Here is a 22557-nt window from a genome sequence, read left to right as displayed (position 1 = left end):
CTGACATGCAAGGCCATGGGCCCGTCAGGAATGAGATCTGCATTAACAGACTGGACCATGAAGGCATTTGTTTAATAATGTATGTTTGTTACCAGGATTTGGGCCATGTCTTTGTTTTTTGTTTTTTGTTCTCCCAGTAGAAGAGGGGATCTGGAAGGGAGAAAGCAATGCTTTATACTTGAAAAAATAAAATAAAATAAATTAAAATGAGAGGGAAAACAAGAAAGAGGAGGGAAAGTAAAACAAAGAGGGAGGAAAAGGAAGATAGAAAAAGAGAGACAGAGATAGGGATGGTGGAGACAGAGACAGAGAGAGATAGAGAGTGAGAGAGAGAAGGGGGAGAGAGAGAGAGAAAAGAAAGGGTAGAGAAAGAGGAGAGAGAGAGAACGAGAGAGAGAGAGAGAGAGAAAGAGGAAAGAAAGTGGAGTGAAAGAGAGAAAGAAGACAAAGGAAGGGAAGGGAGGAAGGGCAGGAGAGAGATGAAATGGGAGGAGAAAGAGAGGTGGAAAAGGTCAGAAAGACGAAGAGAGGACATGGGTCACTACACCCCCTGCCCAAATCAGGGCGTCCGGCTCAGGGCAGGGACAGAACTCTTTCCCCTCCAGACATCTCGAGTCCTATCTCAAGAGAAGCTGGGGCTTTAAGAGCCTCCGTGGTAGAGAGTGGGCTCTGGCTTCTTACTAACCACGTGCCCCTGGGAAAGTCAGGTCCCATCTCTGAGCCTTCCTTTCTTCATCTGTAAAATGGAGCTATTTGTCCTGCCTACCTGGCACTTGTTGAATAGTGATAATGACTGCTTTTAGTTTCTTCCACAAGCCAGAGATCTCCTTAAGGAAGAAGACTTTGTTGGTAGCTTAATCATTCTCTCTCCCTCAACCAGGGCCACACAAGGAACACATACCCAAGTCAGGATTAGAACCCGTATCTTCTGCCTCTAAATTCTATACAAGAATACCTCAGAGATACTGCGGGTTCTGTCCCAGACCACCACAATAAAAGATATCACAATAATGTGAGTCACATGAATTTTGAGTTTCCCAATACATATAAAAGTTATATTTACACTATACTGTGGTTTATTAAATATGCAATAGTATGATGTCTAAAAAAATGCACATGCCTTAATTAAAAATACTTTATTGTTAAAAAACACTAACCATAGCGGGCAGTTAGGTGGCGCAGTGGATAGAGCACAGGCCCTGGAGTCAGGAGAACCAAAGTTCAAATCCGGCCTCAGACACTTGACACTTAATAGCTGTGTGACCCTGGGCAAGTCACTTAACCCCAATTGCCTCACCAAAAAAAAAAAATACTAACCATCATCTGAGCCTTCAGCAAGTCACAATCTTTTTACTGGTGGAGGGTCTTGGCTCCTTGCTGAAAGCTGGGGTGACTAGGGCAATTTCTTTTTATTATTATTTTAATTATTAATTTTAACTACTTTTATTTTTTATTAGCCATTTCTTAAAATAAGATGATGAAGTTTGTCATATCCTAATTGATGCTTCCTTTCACTTGAACATTTAGAGGCCATTGTAGGGGCTATTCGTTGTCAATCAGTCAGTAAACATTTATTAAGTATCTACATTGTGCCGGACACTGTGCTAAGAACTAAGGATACAAAAAAGAAATGAAAGAGATCCTGTTCTCAAGGAACTTGCAGTCTATCAGGGAAGATAACAAGTAACATGCACAAACAAGACGTATTTAACATAATTTGGGGGCATCAACAGAGAAAAGGCACTGGAATTGAGGCAATGAGGAAGGTTTCCCATAGAAGGTTGAATTTCAGTTGGAACTTAGAGGAAGCTTGTGAAATCAGTAGCCAGGAAGTCAGGAAATAGAGGGTCTTAATTCATGGAACAGCTAAGAGAATAGTGTCATTAGATGGAAAATCACATGTCAGGGAGTAAGGTGTAAGAAGCCTGCAAAGGTAGGGTGAGCTTATGAGGGTTATGTCAAACAGGATTTTACATCAGCTGATAGGGATGATGGGGAGTCACTAGAGTTTATTGAATAGTGGGAGTGAGCATAGGTAGAACTGTGCTATAGGGAGATTAATTTGACAGCTGAGCAGAGGATGGGTTGCAGTAGGGATAGACTCAAGGCAGGCAGACCCATCAGCAGCTATTGCAATAATCCATATGTGAGGTGACAAGGGCCTACACTAGGGTAGGGGTAGTGTCATAGGAGAGAAGGGGGTCATTGAAGATCTGCTGCAAAGTTGAAATCAATAAAAGATGCTGTAGAGGTGAAATCAGCAAGAGATGCTATACAGGTGAAATCAGCACGAGATGCTATACAGGTGAAATCAATAAAAGATGCTGTAGAGGTGAAATCAGCAAGAGATGCTATACAGGTGAAATCAATAAAAGATGCTATAGAGGTGAAATCAGCAAGAGATGCTATAGAGGTGAAATCAGCACGAGATGCTATACAGGTGAAATCAAAAAAGATGCTGTAGAGGTGAAATCAGCAAGAGATGCTATACAGGTGAAATCAGCACGAGATGCTATACAGGTGAAATCAATAAAAGATGCTGTAGAGGTGAAATCAACAAGAGATGCTATACAGGTGAAATCAGCAAGAGATGCTATACAGGTGAAATCAATAAAAGATGCTATAGAGGTGAAATCAGCAAGAGATGCTATACAGGTGAAATCAGCACGAGATGCTATAGAGGTGAAATCAGCAAGAGATGCTATACAGGTGAAATCAATAAAAGATGCTGTAGAGGTGAAATCAACAAGAGATGCTATACAGGTGAAATCAGCAAGAGATGCTATACAGGTGAAATCAATAAAAGATGCTATAGAGGTGAAATCAGCACGAGATGCTATAGAGGTGAAATCAGCAAGAGATGCTATACAGGTGAAATCAATAAAAGATGCTGTAGAGGTGAAATTGGTCAGATATGACAGGAGAGACTGCAGAGGTGAAATCTGCAGGTCTTAGCAACAGCTTAGATATGGGGGGTGAAAGAGAGTGAGGAGCCCAGAATGACTCTTGGCTTGCAAGACTGTAAAGACAGGAGTGTTCTCTATAGTAATAGGGAAGGTGGGAGCAAGGAAAGTTTGAGATGAAAGGAGTGGTCGGTCGACAGGTAGGATGAAAGCCAGAAGAACAATGGTGGATTCTTAAGTGGAGTTAGAATGGCTATTTGGTAGGAATCTTGTAGAGATTCTTTTTCAGATCCAAGTTGGTACAGAAAACTAAGGGAAACATTAAAATATGAAACACAGACGAGTATATAAGGGAAGCACAGAGTCCAAGGAGAAAAAGGAATAGGTTTCTGCTAGTCAGAGAGAGAGGAAAGATGATCCCCAGACTTTATATAGGGTTGGGGGCCTGTGTCCAAGGTTCACGTGATGGATTTTCAGTGACACAGCTCCTTGCAGATCTGATACCAAAGTTTGGGCACATGCTGCTGTGTGAAGCTCAAGTGCTGAGACAGCATCAAATATTTAAATACTGCAATATGAAGACACCACAGCCACTGTCATTATTTTGTCTTCCCACTTTCAACCTAAAGTAACCTTTCCTTCCATCCCTGGTCCTCCTGAGGTCCCTCAACTCTAAGATTCAGTGATCTTGTGCTAGGTTACATCATCATCATCGTTGTTATTATTATTAAATGACTTGTTGAATGAATGAGTGGAGGAAAGGCACAGAAGACAGGGAGGCTAAATTATTATTATTAGACAAACTTTATCTAATAACAAGAATGATAACCCCCACTTCTGTCTCCCTTACACTGGCCTCACAGTCACCCCATAAGTAAATATGTATTATTATCTCTATCCTATAGAGGAGGAAACTTAAGCCCGGGACATCAAATGACCTTGCCCATAGTTGCATAGCTAGAAATGATCAGCACTTGAAGTTAAATGTAGCCATTCCACAGAGCTCGCCTTGTAAGGAGTGGGCCCTGAGGTTCGTTTCACAGTTATTACAGATAATTCCTCCCTCATATACACTGTGGGATCCAGCCATCCTTGGCCTGGCCCCTGGTGCCCCAAAGATAGGGTGTCATTGCTGTCTCTCTCAGAGCCCTGAGCAGCTTCTCCTAAGTGACTAAGATCCCTGTCATTTGGGGAAGGAAACAAGTCTGTGTCAGAGGCAGCAAAGAAAACAAGGTCCAGTCTGGAGCTAGCTCAGTGTAAGAGAAGACCAGCTAACAGTTGGAACTGTCCCAAAGTAGAATAGGTTGCTTCAGGGGGAGCTAGGCTCCCCCATAAAGGAAAATTTCCTTCAAAAGTTGGGGGAATCTCTTATCAAATGTATCATAGACAGGTCATTTTTTTTTGGTGAGGCAATTGGGGTTAAGTGACTTGCCCAGGGTCACACAGCTAGTAAGTGTTAAGTGTCTGAGGCCGGATTTGAACTCAGGTCCTCCTGATTCCAGGGCCGGTGCTCTATCCACTGCACCACCTAGCTGCCCCTCAGACAGGTCATTTTTACTTCTGCCTCCTCCCGAACAGGATTGTAGAAGAGGAATGTGAACAAAGTCAGGTCTCTCGTACATGATAGAACGAAGTCTTCTCTCCCTAGAGGAGATCGATGTGATGATGGTGGTGGTGGTGATGATAAAATAAAAACAGCATTTACAAAGCATTTTAGGGTTTGTTAACTTATTTGATCCTTACAACAACCTGGTAAGGTGAGTGATGTTATTATTCCCATTTTGTAGATAGGAAAACTGAGGCACAGCTAGGTTAAGTGACTTAACCAGGGTCACATGGCTAATAAGTATCTGAGGCAAGATTATAACTCAAGTGTTCTGACTCCAAGTCCTGAGCTCTATCCACTGTGGCACTACCTAGCTGTGTAGTAGATAAAGCCTTGTCCTGGGCATGAGAAAGACCTGAGTTCAAATCTGGCCTCAGACACTTACTCAATATGTGACCCTGGGGAAATCACTCAATCTCTGACTGCCTCAGTTTCCTTCTCTGTAAAATGAGAAAAAGAATGGCACCCACCTTCCAGAGTTGTGAGGCTCAAATGAGCCAATAATACTTGTAAGGCGCTTTGCAAACCTTAGAGTATTACCCAGCAATAAGAGGAGAACAGCCACACATGTTTTAACCCCAGAGAGGTATTTTCTACCCAGCTAGATCATGTGGCTTTCCTCAGAGACTTTCCCCAACACAGACACCAGCTGAGACCCTTTCCAACCAACTGGAGCTTCTCAGAAAGTGGCAATGTGTTGTGAGGAGCAGATGGCTTGTTATATAAAGGCAACATCTGAGGGGTTTAAAAATCTGATCCGAACCCCTCTGAGTGAGCTCCTCCCCATGCCACCTGGGAAGGTGTCCTCACAGTATCCCCATGCCTTCCAAGGTCATTATCTCAGCGTCCAGGGCAAACCCTGCTCGGTCTTCAATGAAGGCAGTTGGTCCCTGGAGGCCACGGTGCACCAGGGACCCCACTGTGCAATGAGAAAAAGGACACAGGACATCTTCAGAGTGCTGGTCAAACCAGGGACCAAGCAGGACCTCAGACAATGAGGGTGAACGCAGCAGAGTGGGATGGGCGGGAAGACTCCTCGGGCAGAGCAGGAGGGTGTTTTAGACACAGCCCATGTGTGCATATGGTCTGTTTGGCCATTCTTATTTCTTACAAGGGAGTATTCCATCGTCGGTGGAGTCAGCATCAGGAAATGACAATGCGGTAAAAAGGGAAGGAAAACCTCAAGAAAATGTAGAAAAGGAAAGTTTAAAAACACAAGGAAAGAACACTGAGCTGAGAGTTCAGGACTAGTTGCCCCCTCCCTCTACAACTAGCTAGCTACAGCACTTTCCCCCAATGACCTCCTCAAAGGGTCACAGTCTTCGATCAAGCCCTATGACCCCTCCCAGATCTGACATTGCAAATGCTCAATCCTCAGAACTCTCCAAACGGAGTCTGTGTTCTATATTCTAAGATCCTTCCTAGCTCTGTCCCTCTCTGTTCTGTGTTCCAAGATCCCTCCCAGCTCTGACATTCCATGTTCTCCATTCCAAGACCCTCCTTAGCTCTTGCATTCTGTGTTCCGTGAGAGTAACAGTTCCATCCCTTCCGCAGAGAGCATTCATGCCTTACAGCTTCAGAGTTGTTCAAACCACCAAGTGATGGTAGAAAGCTGAGCTATAGAGAAAACCCCGCTATGAGCTGCAGCCGAGCCGTTCGGGGAACCCACCACCACCTTGTGCACGCGCCTTGCTCAGACGAGCTCCGGGGAGCTCAGTGCTGCAGTGGGTGCCATGGAGACCCCTGTGTGAGGAATACGTGTTCATCCGTGGCCACCATTAGGGTTCTCTCCGCATCTCCATTTTTAAAGTTCATCATGTCTTTCTCTCAAGTGAAATGTATTCTTTGGTTAAAGGCTAATATTAGCACCCGTGAAGACAGGAAATGTGTGTGTGTGTGTGTGTGTGTGTGTGTGTGTGTGTGTGTGTGTGCGCGCGCGCGCGCGCGCTCGCATTTCAGCATTTGTATTTCATAGCAGGGACTCAGACTCCATCAACACCTTTCAGCACTGACACCTCTAATGAAGGTAGAAGGTCGCAGTTAAGCTAACAGCCTGAGAAGCGGCTGGGGTGTGCTTTTAATGAAGGCACAATAAGCAGGCGCAGGAGGCGACAGTCTCTCTGCCCTCTGTGCTATGCAGACCGTGATCTCAGCTGGGCTAGGGCTGTTTGGGGGTTTGAGAGGGGGGCAGCATTTAGAGAAAGCCAATGGGACAAACTGGAGATAAAGGAGAGAGATCAAATTAGTGAGGGGACTGGAAGCCATCTCTTATGAGGATTGCCTGAAGGAACTGGAGAGGAGAAGACTTAGGGGGACCCAGAGAGGAGGCACCAGACTGTCTCTGTTTGGCCCCAGAAGATGGAGCTGGGTCACGTGAATAGAGGTTGCCTAGTGGCAGATTGAGGTTCGATGTCAGAACAGTCTGGATCATGATCAGAGCCGTCTGTCCCAGAATGGAGGGGGGGAGGGGGCTTCCCCTCCCTGAGGTCTCCAAGCAGATGAGGGTTGGAGTTTGGAGGGTGAAGGTCAGAAGGTTGTAGAAGAGATTTCTGCTGATGCTCGTCCTCCCTGAGCTGAGGTCCCGGGGCTTTTTTCTTTGCTTCACTCCCAGTTGCCTCAGCACCCACCGGATTAAAGTGCTGCTCTCTATACCACATTCACACCGGCAGTGAAAGCCCCAGATGTAGATTTTAATCAAAAAAGAAGGCTGTGTCTTCCCTCCCAAACTGGGTAGAGGTCTCTGTAGATTTAAAGGCAGACTCTTACTAGAGGAAAAGAACCATCAAAGATATGCTAGAGCCAGCTCACTCTAGCCATTAAGAGCTGGTTGTTAAATTTTCAGCATGAGCATCTATTCTTTAGAAATCAGCTACAGGGGCAGCTAGGTGGCGCAGTGGATAGCTCACACTTACTAGCTGTGTGACCCTGGGCAAGTCACTTAACCCCAATTGCCTTGCCAAAAAAGAAAGAAAGAAAGAAAGGAAGGAAGGAAGGAAGGAAGGAAGGAAGGAAGGAAGGAAGGAAGGAAGGAAGGAAGGAAGGAAGGAAGGAAGGAAGGAAGGAAGGAAGGAAGGAAGGAAGGAAGAATGAAAGAAAGAAAGAAAGATCAGCTACAAATCTTGGCTTGTTTTATTGTTTTGCTGATTGCCTGGTCTTAAGAAAGTGATGCAGAAAATGATGATGATGCTGATTACACTTAGAAATATATTGAATAGCTTTATTTTTTTCTCTGGAGAGTCAGTTGTTGAACTTTTGCCAGCCCAGCCCTGGGAATTGTTGTTGGTTGTCCTTTGTTGTCAAAGAGGACCAAGGACAGCACAGGACGATGTCTTGACTCACTGGTGAATTGTATTTATGTGAGGCAGAGTTGCCCGGTCTTCAGCCTTGCTCTCTCTTGCAGAGTCATCAAAGTCTAGTGGCAGGACCAAAGTCAAGATGACTGGTGAATAATGAAATAGTACCATAGGGTCAGGAAGACCCGAGTTTAGATGCTGCCCTGACAGATCCATTATGTGTCTCTGGGTAAATAGTTTAACCTCCTGGTGTACCTGATGACTGAGGCTGGTTGCTTATCTGTACTGAGGGAGGCGTTTCCACCCTGGGAGGTGGCTGGGATCCTGTGTTGGCACAAAATGAGAACCAAATGTCTCCAGAATCTTCTCTGCAGAAGACAGGACTTCCAAGGATTTGGGGGGGGGGACACTCAGGGGAAAGGTGAGAAATTTAGGTTTACCCTTCGAATCTCCTCTTCATCCTTCATGGAGAATGCCCATCACGTTGCTGGTGTTCATTTCTTTAGCCCAGCCTGAATCCTCAAGTTAACTTGAATTCTGCTCATTGGGTTTCCATGATCATGCAGACAGGGGCTTCTGTGCCGGTTATCTACATGGACTGGGGGGGGAACCCCAAGATGTCCTCTCTGGGCCTCATCCCTGACCATTGGATGAGTCTAGTGGCCACTATCATTCAGAGGGGCAAACGACTGCCATATCAGAGGGGACAATGGGGCAGCAATGACTGGCAGAAAGCAAACAGGATCAAACAGCCCAGTCCAGAGCCCACAAATCTTGGGGCCTCCCGGAAGAGAGAAAGAAGTCACTAAGCGACAGATGAAGGCCTTGGTTCTCCAAGGTACAGGCTTGAACTTTGATCTATTTCCAGCTTCTGAGGGAGGAAGAGGAGGAGGAGGGCACAAGGAGAGATGCTCAATGAAAAGGAAATTGTGAAAGTGATTTAGAAAGGTCCTACACTCCCACACACTCCCACAGGCAGAATGGCTGCTCAGTTAACCAGCCTTCCATGCAAGGGAAGCAGGGCAGGAAGGGACGGACCCTCAGGCTCAGTACTTAGCCCACCTCCATGCTCCACTGGTGAGTCTTCAGACCCCTCCTGGAATAACCAGTCATGAGCAGCTGGAGGGAGGGAAAGGTGGGGGACGGGGACGGGTGTGTGTGTGTGTGGGGGGTCACCCCCACCATCCTGTGGCCTGACAGATCTGGCTGAAAAGCTTTCCTTGTTGTCCTCAAATGTCTCCTGTTCTGAGCTTAGGGTTCCTGGCTATCTTGACCTCTGAGCAAGACAGAGCCGAGCTGGGGGGGGGGTGGCAGGTGGGAGAGAAAGGAGAGGGGCCCCTCAGTGGCTCAGTCCACAAGCACTGATGGATCACCCGCCGTGGGCCGTGGGCTGTGCTGGGCACCAGGGCTACATATACAGTAAATGGATCCATCCCTACTCCCAGCTCTTTGATTAAACTGCTTTCTCTAGACTAGGGTTTCTTCATCTTTCACAAGTCCTAGGCTCCCATGGCCCTCTTGGGAAGACTGTGGACCCCTGTTCTTAAATGCATAAAAGAAAGCAGAGAGGATAACAAGGGAGATGGATTCTACTGAGATACAATGATCACAAAAACATAAAGTTCACAGAGCCCTGGTTGAGTCCCCAGGTTAAGAGCAAAGGTTAAGCCAGGAAAGGGGCTGAAAGGAGAAACATCAGGGGGCTGGGAGGGTCAGAGGGGCCGGGCTCTTGGCTTCCTGGTGTAACATTCTGTGTTCTAAGTTTGGCCGTCACCTCCTGCACCTTTTCCTTCTCTGTCAGTGGCCTTCGATGAATGAACCTTCCCAGACGCTCCTGCTCTGAGCCCCATGAGTCGGCGACCAACCCACTGAAGAATCAGGAATCGTGGGTCTCAGAACTGGTGACAGGAGTATAAAGATCAGGGGGTATCCCGGCCATTCCAAAGCTGAACCACAGCCCCCTTTTCTCCCGTCCCTGACCGAAAAGCAGCTGCTCGAAATCTTCAGGAAGTAAGTCCTGAGACAGAATGTGGGATCAGGTCTTCTCCTACCTCCTAATCTCGTGCCCCTGCCTACTCAGCCATGCGGAGCCTGTGCTGGGAAGGACTTTGTGAGACAACCCTGGATGCCTTGAATCCTACTGTTAGTTCAAACGTTAGTCATGCTGTGAGTAAACATGCTGGGAAAAGCAGGTTGTTAGGACACACGAGGTGATACTGAGGGATGGGGCAGAAGACCTGCGTTGAAATCCTAAGGTCCTAAGATCACAGCATCTGCGCTTGAAGGGACCTTCGAGAGGCTTGCTCGATCTCCCCTTTTTACAGATAAAGAAACTTAGTCCCAAGGTCCTGCTTTGGAGGTTCAGGGCTAGCACTAGAGCGAGAGCTGACCTCTGGTCACTCAGCCACACAGTCTCCACAGAGGACCAAGCGAGGTCCCGGAACACAGGTCTGGGCTCAGAAGGAATGGATCCTGCGGTATGGGTAGACCACAAGTGTTCTGAGGGCCAGCTTCAGTCTTCTTGGGTTCTGGGAGTTTGGGCCCTGGTGTCCCCAGCCCCAGTGCCGAGCACAGAGTAGATACACCCTTATTGGCCTGAGTGGGGCCCTCACAGGCAGGGCAGGAGCTTGCTCAACAACCTGCCCACCCCTTCCCCTTTGTTTTTGTTCAAATTCTCTCCTTCAGAGTGAGGCCAACATGGGGCTCGCTCAGCCAAACTATGGAGGATTTTTCTTTTGACCTTTAATCCTTGGCCACGCATCACTTCCTACCCACAGTCAAAAGGGCAGAAGTAAAGCCGAGGTCCCTCCACCTCTTTCTTACACAGGAAGACTTCCCAAAGACCATGTGCCTCTGTGTGTGGGAGGCAGTGGCCCATAGCCTGGGGGAAATCCCCAACCTGCTCCCCTCTCTCCCTCCCCCACTCTAAGAAGCCACCCCCAGAGTCCAGGCCAGGGGGCACCAGGCCTCACAATCGCTCCTTTTTGGCCTCAGCCAACATTTTGACGCAGGGCCATGCTCCTTGTGTCCTTGCCAAGTCATGGGCCATGCGTCAAAATGGGTGTGAGTGGTCACATTTGGGGGGGTGGCTTTTCTAGGCCCCCCACAACTAAGGACTAAAAAACTCCTGACTCGTTTTCCTGCATAAACCTCCAGATCCTGATGAGTCAGCTGAAAGTCGGGATGAGCTTCGGCAAAGAAGCCTCTGGCTGCAGACCATCTGGTCTAACATGCAGCTCAGGCAGGTGTGAGCCTCTTCAGCCACCTGGGCTCTGCCCAAAGACACCTAGTGAGGAAGGGGGAACCCCCCAGCTCCTGAACCAGTCAGTTCTAACAGTCAGGGACCTCTTCCCTTACGTAGAGCCAAAATCTGTCTCCCCATAACCTCGACAAACATTTATCAAATGCCTATGATGGGCCACGTGACTTCTAGGAGCCATGTAAGATGACCTCAGCATTGGCAGGGAACTGCCAACAAAGGAGGTCAGCCCGATGGGAGGGGTGCTTCTCTCGTCAGCCCCCAATTAGTACGGTCTCCCCAGGGAAATCCACAGTGATTCCAAAGAGATTGGCCTATTCATTCACACTGGAAAAGCAGAGTGGGGGGAAATGCCCCTCCCCCAGATTAGGGCATGCATTGGGTCAGAGAGTGCATGGAGTTAGCCATTGCTCCATCTCTGTGGCTGGCCGAGGCACAATGATCTGGGACCCAGTGGAGGAGGAGGAGAGCTAGCATTCCTTCTGATAATCAGGCAGGACATGCAGGGACCCCAAAAGGCTACTGGACACCAAAGCCAACCCCTCTGGCACCAACAGTCTCTTTTCTTCATTGGCTGCACGGATGTCCGGCTCTTAAAGGACTCAAAGCTTCAGGAGGCTCAATGGACAATGGAGAGGAGAATGGTGGGTAGAGGCAGGCACCACATTGCTCACGAGGGTCTGTGGGTAAGAAGGGGCGGAAAGGCAATGTCGAGGTGTGAGGAGTGGAGAAAGAAGACTGGCTTTGGAATCTGGGAGTCCTGACCACCCCTAGCAACCCGTCTGGCCTCTGCTTTGGACCAGGATGGGCCTGAATGACAGACCCCTTAGGTCCTTTTCATCTCTACATTCATGCTGCTATAATAAAGGAAGAGAGACAGGCAGCTAGGTGGCACAGTGGATAAAGTACCAGCCCCGGATTCAGGAGGACCTGAGTTCAAATCTGGTCTCAGATACTTGACACTTACTAGCTGTGTGACCCTGGACAAGTCACTTAACCGCAATTGCCTCACATACTGCCCCCCCAAAAAAAAAGAAAAAGAAAGGAAGAGAGAAAAAAAGAAAGGACAGAAGGATGGAAGGAAGGAAAGAAAGGAAGGAAGGAAGGAAGGAAGAAAGAAAGAAAGAAAGAAAGAAAGAAAGAAAGAAAGAAAGAAAGAAAGAAAGAAAGAAAGAAAGAAAGAAAGAAAGAAAGAAAGAAAGAAAGAAAGAAAGAAAGAAAGAAAGAAAGAAAGAAAGAAAGAAAGAAAGAAAGAAAGAAAGAAAGAAGGAAAGAAAGAAGGAAAGAAAGAAAGAAAGAAGAAAGCAAGCTTGTGGGTGAGGGTGGGAAGGGAGAAAGAGAATTTGGAACACAAAGTTTTAAAAAATTGATGTCAAAATTTGTTTTTACATATGTTTTGTAAAATAAAATTCTAAACAAGAAAAAAGAAAGAAAAGAGAAGAGAAAATAGAAGGCAGCAGAATTATGATTAACACAAATTGATGAAAAGCCTACTGTGTCAGCCCTGTGCTAAGACAAAAGGGAAACCGTTCCTGCCCCTTTAAGAGAATATAATCTGGAGGGCAGGGGTGGAGGAGGGACCTAGTGCTTTATCCCGGTTGGTGGCACTTGAGCTGTGGTTGAAGCTGCTAGGAATTCTAGGAGGCAGAGGTGAGAAGGGAGAGCAGTCCAGGCATGAGGCACAGCCCATGCAAAGGCATGGAGATGGGAGAAGCATGTTGTGTAGGACAACAGTAACTTGGCCAGTTTGGCTGGAAGGTAGAGTGTGTGCAGGCACCCTCCCCGTAAAAGGAAGGTGGAGGCAGATGGGGAAGCGCTTCAGAAGCCAAAAAAGGTTTTTCATCCCGGAGGCAATGGAGAGCTGGGAGGGGGAGAGACATATCCAACATGTGCTTTAGGAGTATCCAGTGGGCAGCTGGATGTCGAGTTGAAACCCTGCTTCTGACACTCACTAGCTCTAGAACCTTGAACAAGTCCTTGGACCTTCCGGAGACTCTCAGTTTCCTCTTTTGCAAAATGGTTATAAATAGCTGTGCCTGGGCTTCAGGGTTGTTGGGGGATCAGACCAGACGATGCATGTCAAGTGTTCTGCAAACTTTAAAGAGCTGAAGGACTAGAAGTCACCTCTCCTGGGACCCTCTCCAATGCCATCCTGCCCAATGTCCATGAATGTATCCATTTGTGGGCCCAAAGCAGCCCGAGGGTAGGGACTGTGTCTGCAGTGCCTAGCACAGTGCCCGGTGTCCAGAAGGTGCATCCTACAAACCTTGTTGATTGAGGACAGCTGGCCCAGGAACTCTCAGATCCATAACTAGGGTGGAGCTACAGGGCCTTTGTTCCCAGGCACTGACATTTAGAGAACTCAAGCATTTTAAGCAATTATAGGAGATTGTGCCATGTTAAAATTTGTTCTATTTACATTTTGACAGCACTTTCACTCCTTCCTGGGAGTAGAAACAACTGAGCTTAGCACATCGTTAGCAAGAATAATTAAACTGGGAAGCTACCAGATGGAGTTCATCCCCCCTTCCTCCCCTCCTCTCTCCAGTTGAGCTTCTTCCCAGCCAGGCCCCACCTTGCTCCCTCCCCAGCAGGACCTCCAGGCTTCTGTAGCCCCTCTCCCCACACACACATCCCCAGTTTAGTGTCTGGTTCTTCCCCATCATGGGGCTGGTGTCAGGATCTCCCTTCACACTCGGTGGAATTTTGTCTTCATTGTATCTTGGATTCTTTTCATATCATGAATTACAAGGTCAGTTCAAGGACCCCCTTCCTACTACCTGTCCCTGCATTGGCATTCCTGGCTTGGGCTCTGGAAGAGCTCAGCCCTTGGCCAGTCTTCGCCCCTCCTTCAGGGAGTCGGGCAGGAAACAGGCACAGTGCCTGACACTTTGGTGTGGGAAGCAGGGTGTGTGGCTGTGACTTCTAGCTGGGATCTTTGCCTGCACCCCTGCCTTCCCTACTCAAGAGCTTTCCAAACAGGGGGAGGACCCCTCCCCCCTCGAGCTCTCCTCCTTCCCTCCCACCCCCCAGGTGAGAGGCTGTAGATTCTCTCCACAATTCTGGGAGACAGTTGAGGAAACTGAGTCTTGAGGTTCAGGTAGAATGACTTGCCCAAGGACACTTAGCTTTACATCTACTGCCTTTACACAAGCCATCTGTCTCCCAAACCTAGAATGTGCTCTCTCCTCAGACCCATAATTCCTATTTCCTTCAGAGCTCAGAATGAAGCACTCTGGGCTGCCTCCAGATCTCCTCAGGTTAGCTGGTATTTACTTTTGTGTGGGTGTGTGATGCATCTCCCTAGAATGTGGACTCCTGGGGATCAAGGACAAGCTGACCCAGTACCAGGTACCTGATGGTGCTAATTAATGCTTGTGGACTGATTGGTGTCCCCAGCACTTAACAGGGTACTTAATGTTTGTTGAATGAATTCGTTTTTGTTTTTGTTTTTGTGAGGCAATTGGGCTTAAGTGACTTGCCCAGGATCACACAGCTAGTAAGTGTCAAGTGTCTGAGGCCAGGTTTGAACTCATATCCTCCTGAATCCAGGGCCAGTGCTCTATCCACTGTGCCACCTAGCTGCCCCTATTTCAAAGTTTTGGCAGATTTCATTTTCCCCTCTGTGACACAGTCTTGGAAGTCCTGCTTCTGAGTTTAGGTTATGTCTACACTAATGGCCATACCAGGTTAAAAAAGATAAGATGGCACCAAGATACAGAGATCCACCTGGGGAAAGGGCGTCCTAGCAAACTGATGTTTGTGCTTTAGTCCCATCCACCAATTATTAAAGATGTTTGTAGAAATTCAGCTAGTAAGCTTCTTGTTTTCTTGATGTCAATCAGTTGTTCTTGCAAACTAATCAGAAGGTGTTGCATTTTTATATTTTTAACAAATGAGTTCAAAACCCACTGAAACTCTTTATTTGGAAAATTCTTAAACAAGTTAGAAAATGATTTCCAAATTTTTAAGCATGGGGTTATGAGCTTGCAAAGGTGCCCCATTCATATCACACCAGACTGCTCTTGTGCCCTGGCAGGGGTGATCCACAGTAGACTGTGAAGTCATGGAGGGTTCAGCAGCTCCTGCCACTGTTGCCTTCACCTTCTCTGCAGTCACTCTGGTGCCCCTGGCTGCTCCTGGCAGGGCTGTTTTTGCAGCAATAGCATGTGGGCCTTATCTGCTAAAGTCCTCTTTTGCTGGGGGGAGGAAGGAAGGAAGGAAGGAAAGGAGGGAGGGAGAGAGGAGAACAGGAAAAAGAAAGAAAGAGAAAGAGGAAGAAGGAAGATATTAAAAATTCGTGACCTCAGCCCTTTTCTGAACAGGAATCCCCTCTCCAGTATCCTGCAGTATCCATAGGTCCCACCCCTTGCCCCACATAAGCTTCTTGAGGGTTAGCACTCATTTCTTTTTGTCTTTGTATTTCCAGGGTCTAGCCCAGTGCCAGTAACATAGTAAATTTTTTTTCTGTTTGCTTTATTAGCAAATTCCCCCTCCTGTCCACATCCCCTCACTCCCCGCCCCCTTTCTGTCTCCCTGAGATTCTCTCATTGCCCAGCATTCCCTCCCAAACATCTAGTCCAGTGGAATTTTGCCCCCTCCTCCAAGACCCAGTCCAGATGTTGGCCCCTCCAGGAAGGCTGGTCCTCCCGGTCTGAAGCCCTCTTTAATTCAGAACCCTTCAGGGCTCCCTTATACACTTACACATCCAGACTTTTGTCATGGTGTGTGTGTGTGTGTGTGTATGTATGTGTATGTGTGTGTGTGTGTGTGTGTGTGTGTGTGTGTGTGTGTGTGTGTACTTTCTTAGCCTCTCCCAGACTCTCCACCACTGGAGACCAGGTAGCTTATTCTTCCTTCTTTCTCTCTGCCACTTTCTCTGTCCTGCATCTTGGAGGAAATGCTCTGGTTTGATGAATTTAAAAGGGTACATCCTGAAAAGAATTAGAAAAGCAAGAGAGTGGGTACCTTGGACAACCAGGGCTGGGGGAAGATTCTCAAATGAACCAGGGAGAGAGAAGATCATAAAGATTAAAGAGAGAAGATTGACTACAGAAAATTAAAAGGCTTTGTCATGGATAAAATCAGTAGAGATTGAATTAGAAGGGTAAAAAAATAGAGTGGCGGGAGAATATTTGCAGCAACCACCCAAAGGCCAATATACAGGAAATTGATATGAACATTGCCCCTCATTCCCCAAAAGGTCATTAGTCAAAGGATATGAATAGTTTTCAAAAGAATTGAAATCTATAAGTGACCACCTGCAGACAAGCAGGAAATCACATAGAAATGCAAATGGAAACAATTCGGAGTTTTCAATTCACACCCTACAAATCAACAAGGAGGACAAAAGATCAAGAACCGGCTAAGCTGGAGCGGCTGGCTGTGGGAAGATGGGCACAGCTACCCAGTCCAGGTCAGTGGAGCTGGGCAGGGACCTGGTTGTTCTGGGTTTTAATGTGTAATTAAGGAAGAAAAGTGACCCTTCCATCCCACTGTTAGATATACCAGCCCTACGCCCCCCAAGGAAGTCAAAGCCAGAAGCCAAGGTCCCAAAAATTCTAGGCAGCAATGAATTGGGAATTGAGAGGTGCTCATGGGGGAACTGCTGAAAAGCAGGGCTTATGTGTAACTCTGAGCTGAGATCCCTCGTAAGACATGATCACATGGTTGTTCAGTAGGAAAGGATGAGTATGAGGTAGGTCAATTCCTTTAACTGGTCTTCTTATGGGATGAATTTGTATTTCACTACTTTGTATGTGTTTGTGTTTATTCACTTTATATTTATGTCATCTAGATTTACACAAGGATTTGTCACACCTATTAGCTCCTAGCAAGAGATATCATTTCATTCTCGGTCTTGGTGTCACAATCAGTGCCGAGCACAGTGCCTGGTGCATGGTAGGCATGCGAGGATGCTCAGTGATTGATTCCCTGTTCTCATTGGCTGCCTCTGGGCACTCTCCAGCTCATCAATGCTCTGCGGGACTCATGGTGCCCAGAACTGTAGGGTGATAAGGAGAGTCCCAGGCCATTTGCTTGGCACCACAGGGCTTAGTGTATTTATTGTTGATGATTAAATACCAGTGGATTCAATTATGTATAAGTGTTATGGGCCCAGACCATCCCAGAAGTTCTCTGGGGTACATCAAAGAACCTTCTCCTTGAGAAACTAAACCAAAGGACAGACACACCTAAAGAGATAAGTGGCACCGGATCGGGACTGAGCTAGCTCTGGACCATCACCCTTCGTCCCAGTATCCCCCACCCCTTGGGGAGATAAGATTAGATGTAGCTGCTGCTTTTGTGGCCTGAGGAGGAGAGACATGGCTTGAGAAATCCTCAGCCATTGGATGGTCCTCCCTCAATAAAGGAGCTTTCCACAGTCAGATGATCACCCCCATCAGTCCTCTATAAAAGTATCTGCCTGTCTCCTGCTCAAGGAATTTGGTATCTCAGAACCACACTCTGTGCATGCCTTTCTCCCCATGAGAAGAAGTTCAAGGATTTCTTTCTTGGTTTTCCTTTCCCAGCCCCTAAATAAACTATTATCTTATTCTATTGGTTTTGTGTGCAAGAGGGTGTAATTCTTTAAAGAGGAATTCCTAAGGACCCCAAACCCCTACCCCTTTCCCAAACCTCCTACCTGTAACATAAGTCATTCTTGTTCTCCCTATGATACAAGTGATATGGGGGGAAACCAATAGGAGAAAGCATGTGGGTCCTTAGGATTCCTTTGTAAAGAATTACACTCTCGCACAAGACCTAATCAGGAATAAGAGAACAGGTTTATTGGGGTACAAGAGAAACCGGCCGGGAGGAAGGTTTTGCCAGAACAAAACGCTTTCCTCCCTGGCTAACTTGTGGGGTGCCATTTTATAGGGTTTAGATGGGGGTGAGTAAGAGTCTCTTATTGGGTGAGGGGCTGGTGGTCTTCCCGAATTGCGCTGGGGTAGGAAGAATCCCTCATGAGAGATCTGGTGGTGGGTGTCAACTTTGTCCTGATGGGTCTAAGCCATCTGCTGATGGGCGGTTCCAGGTGCTCTTCTCCTGGATTACCTCATCCAGATGCTTAGGATGACTGGAATGTAGGGTGGTGGTCCTGGAGCATGCTCAGTTCGATCTGTGCCGCTTATCTCCTTTAGGTGTGTGTGTGTGTCCTTGATTGTGTTCAAGGAGAGGACTACTTGATTTCAAGGGAAAACCCCTGAGGTTTCAAGGAAAAAGTTCCTTGAACCCCCCAGAAAATTGTTGGGGTGACCGGGCCCATAATCCTCCCATGACACAAGGTTATGGGATGGATATGGTTTCAAGGGGTAGGAGATTCTCTGGTAGGGGCTCCAAGACTTGTCCTGCACAGTTTCAATCCCCAAGTCAGGAACATTTTCAAAGACTATTGTGTATAATACAAAATGAGGTGTCTGAATCCCTCCAAGAGGAAGTGATTAATGGCCACAGAGCTGGCCTCAGGATCAAGAGAACATGATTCAAATCCTGTCTCTGACCCATGCTGAGTGCTCTGTGACGTCAACCTCTCAGCTCCACACCAATCTTGAATGAATGAATGAATGAGTGAGTGAGTGAATGAATGAATAAATGAAAAAGCATTTATTGAGTCCTTACTATGTGCCGGGCACTGTGTCTAGTGCTAGGGATACAAACACAAAAGACAGAGTCTCTGAGCTCAAGAAGCCAACACTCTACAAGACTTCCCATCACAGAACAGTGACTGACCTCCACTGGTTGGAATTTCACTCTGATGAAATCACAGGTCTAGACTACACCAAAAAGCAAACCTCTAGAGAGGTGCAAACAACCAACTGTGAGAGCTTCCATGGGGGAAAGGCACTCTGGAAGCAGTGAAAGGGCTACACTTGATTCCAGGACACTGGTGTCAGGAAAACCTGAGTTCAAATCCTGCCTTAAACATTTGTTAGCTGTGTGACCCCAGGAGAGTCTCTTAATCACCAGCTGCCTCAATTTCCTCACCTGTAAAATGGGGATAATAACAGTCCCTTCCTCCCAGGGTAGTTGAGAAGATCAAATGAGATGATAGGACTAAAGTGCTTAGCACAGTACGTAGCACACAGCAGGTGTTTAATAACCATCTGGTTCCTTCCTTCCTGTCTAGGTTATTAGGGAAATGCTCCTAGAGGGGGTGATGTTTAAGACAGACTTTAGTGAAAGGGTAGTACATTACTGGAGAGGGAAGGACAAGTATGAGGAGAGACTCTCCAAGTAGAGGACAGAAGGTGAATAAAAACCCAGCCCAAACTGGGGGGCGATGGGGCCTCAAGCAGTCACAGGCATCAGCTCTTTTTTGAAATGTGAGGAAGAAACATAGATCTCGGAACAGATCGAATGAATCTGCCCAACAAAAATCAATACCAAAAGGCAAGGGGAAAATCAGATCAATTTGAAAACAGGAATATAATTGCTTCTTTTCACACCTTCTGTCACCAGCTGAACATTTCAGGCCTGGGTTCCAGGTTTGCACTGCTCCCAGCTCACTTCAAAGCACATGACAGCGGGAGCTAAACTTGGCATATTTGGGAACAATATCGAGACAAAACAGACCCACAAGAGGGGGATGTTCCTGGGACCATCTGCCTGGAAAAGTTTGTGCTGGAGAGCAAGCAGGAGAGGGTCACCACCATCCTTCCCTAGGGTTTACCTGGAGCTGTCCAGGGTACCCAAGGGCTCTAGAGGGAACTGCAGGACAGACTTGGTGCCCAAGCAACTGGCAGTGACCTCACTCCCCCTGAGAATTCTCTCCTGATACCAATGGTATTGCTCATTCCAACAAGAAAAATAATAGCTCATTTTTACTCTGCCTTAAATGCTCAACTCATTTATTCTGTGCACAGCCCCAAGCTAGGGACTAGGAACATGAAGCCCAAAGTGGAACATTGCCTGCGCTGGCTCAAGCAGCTGACACTCTCCTGGGGGGTGGAGGGTGCAAGTACACAGCAGACAGTTAGAACCCTGCTCTGACAATGACAACCCCAATGGAAAGAGAACATGCCACAACAAAAGGATGAATATGGAAGGGCATGACATCAGAGCCATTAGAAGGCATGCCCCTCTCCCAGCCCTCCACCCATTCTTTGCAGAGGTAGAGGGTCATGGGGTTGGAGCCCTGAATTAAATATCAGACTTGGTTCAATATGTTTTGCCGAATTCTGTTTTCCCTCTGGTAGACAGGATAGATTTCTGGGAGAGGGCAAGGGGGAACAAGAAGCATTTATTAAACCTGTACTGCATGCCAGGATATGCTAAGGATGCAAATGGAAGAAAAAAAGGGACAATCCCTGCCCCTAAGGGGTTTACACTCTGCTGGGGAAAGGCAATACACAAAACGAAACTGAATGGCCAGCCCGAGTCCCTTCTCAAAATAGAGGTCCCAAGAAGAGCTCATCAATAGGAACAAAGGGCAATAGAATGGCAATGGAATGCTCCGGGTTGAGAAGGCTGGTGATCTATGGATGTTTAGAATGGAGAAGCCCCAGGAGCTGAGGTGGTGAGGTATAGTGATGAGATCCTAGAAGTCAGAAGCAAAGCCCAGGAGGACAGATAAGAATATGGTAGGAAATAGAAGTGATTTAAAAACAAAAACTATTAATGAGATTTATTTAAATTAACAAGAAAATCCTGCTACAGAGCCCAAAGGAATGGGGTGTTCTACTTTCTCCCTCTCCCCAAAAGGCCCCTTTCAAAGCTGCATCTAGGCACATGGACCTGGTTCAGTACTGGGCAAGCCTGACCACTTAAAAGAAGGATCAGACTCTTTTTCTCATACTCTTTGACTCGTTAAGCCCAAATCCTGATACCCCAGGGAAGAATTAACTAAGATTTATGTTTGGCTCTCATCCAGGGTCTCCCCAAAGGAGAAGGAAAGTATAAAGACAATGTTACAATAAGACTGAGGGATGGGACAGTTATTTATTTCCTGTATACAAAAGAAATACTTAACATAAAAGATTCCCCAAAGCATCATTGATAAAGACTTAAAACAAGCAGCAATAATAACTACAGTTGTATTCTCCCATAACATTGAAACTTAAAACAATCAGAACATAAATCATTTGATAGAACTCCCGAGTAGATATTTTACGTTTCATATCCTCTTTGCACTGTGCAAACAACTCCCTGCAGGTCTATGTCTTCTGGCAAGCCAGGGCTTGGGCTCATTCTCTTGTCGGTGGTCATCTTCTCCCAAGAAAAAACACCAGCAAGTTAGGTCCAACTGAAGGACTCCTGACCCTTCAAACTCACAAGGTTGCCTTCTTGGGGCATCTTTTGATGACAGTTTGGTCACTTAAAATCATGTGAGGAGACAGAAGAGACAAGCATTGTCCCTAATTCACGTTCAGTTAGCTTCCACATCAGTGCTATTACTTAGCTTCTGGAGCAGAGGGAAATGCAGCTGTCATCTCTCCTCACCAGTAAAGGGATTGACTCATATAGTTATCACATGATGTGCATTTTAGAGGGAAAGTCATTCTCTTTTAGAGACCGACTGAGTCAGCAGCTCTTCCTGCTGAGTGGCCAATAAAGAGATTTGTTCATCATCTCAGAGCACCTGAATCCTTTGGTGTTGAGACCCAATTGGCCATTCACAGGTAGGCAGGGCAGCTCAGGGCTCCTATTATACTCAGATAAGCAAATATAAGATAATTGGAGTAAGAGAAGAGAACTAACAACTGGGGGATAGGGAATATTGGAAAAGCCTTCTGTAGGAAATTATTCTCAGCATCACCACCACCAATGATAACAATAACTGACATTTATGTAGTATTTTTTTTTTGGAGGAGCAATGAGGGTTAAGCAACTTGCCCAGGGTCATACAGCTAGTAAGTGTCAAGTCTCTAAATCTGGATTTGAACTCAGTTCCTGAATCCAGGGCCAGTTCTTTATCCACTGCGCCACCTAGCTACCCCATATGGTATTTTAAAGTCTGCAAAGCACTTTACAAATATCCCATTTGATCCTCACAAAACCCTAGGAGGGTGATGCTATTGTTATTCCCATTTTATAAATGAGCAAAACTGAGACTGAAGGAGGTTAAGTGACTTGCCAGCTATCTGACCTTATCTAAAGTCACATTTGACCTTGGGTTATCCTGACTCCAGGTCCAGTGCTTTATCCACTGTACCCCCTAGCTGTCCTAGGTAGCACCTGAGGTACACCTTTAAGGAAGCTAAGTCTTCTAAGAGGTAGAGGTGAGGAGAGAATACCTTGCAGGCATAAGAGACAACTGGTACAAAGGCAAGTAGATGGGAGATGAAAACTGAGTTTGGTGAACAGCCAGTCAGGAGGCAAATTTAACAAGAACACAGAGTGTGTGAAAGGGGGCAGTGTGAACCAAGTCTGGACAGCAGACAGAGTGGACAGCAGTTGGGTCCTTCCTCTGGGTCTGCACTATCTCCATATTGTTCCCTAAATGCCAAGTTTAATTCCAGCCATCATGTGCCCCATCCTCAGACACCACCAACG

This window comes from Dromiciops gliroides, chromosome 2, assembly GCF_019393635.1.
Source record: "Dromiciops gliroides isolate mDroGli1 chromosome 2, mDroGli1.pri, whole genome shotgun sequence".
In the NCBI taxonomy this organism is placed as follows: Eukaryota; Metazoa; Chordata; class Mammalia; order Microbiotheria; family Microbiotheriidae; genus Dromiciops; species Dromiciops gliroides.
This window is presented reverse-complemented; position numbering follows the sequence as displayed.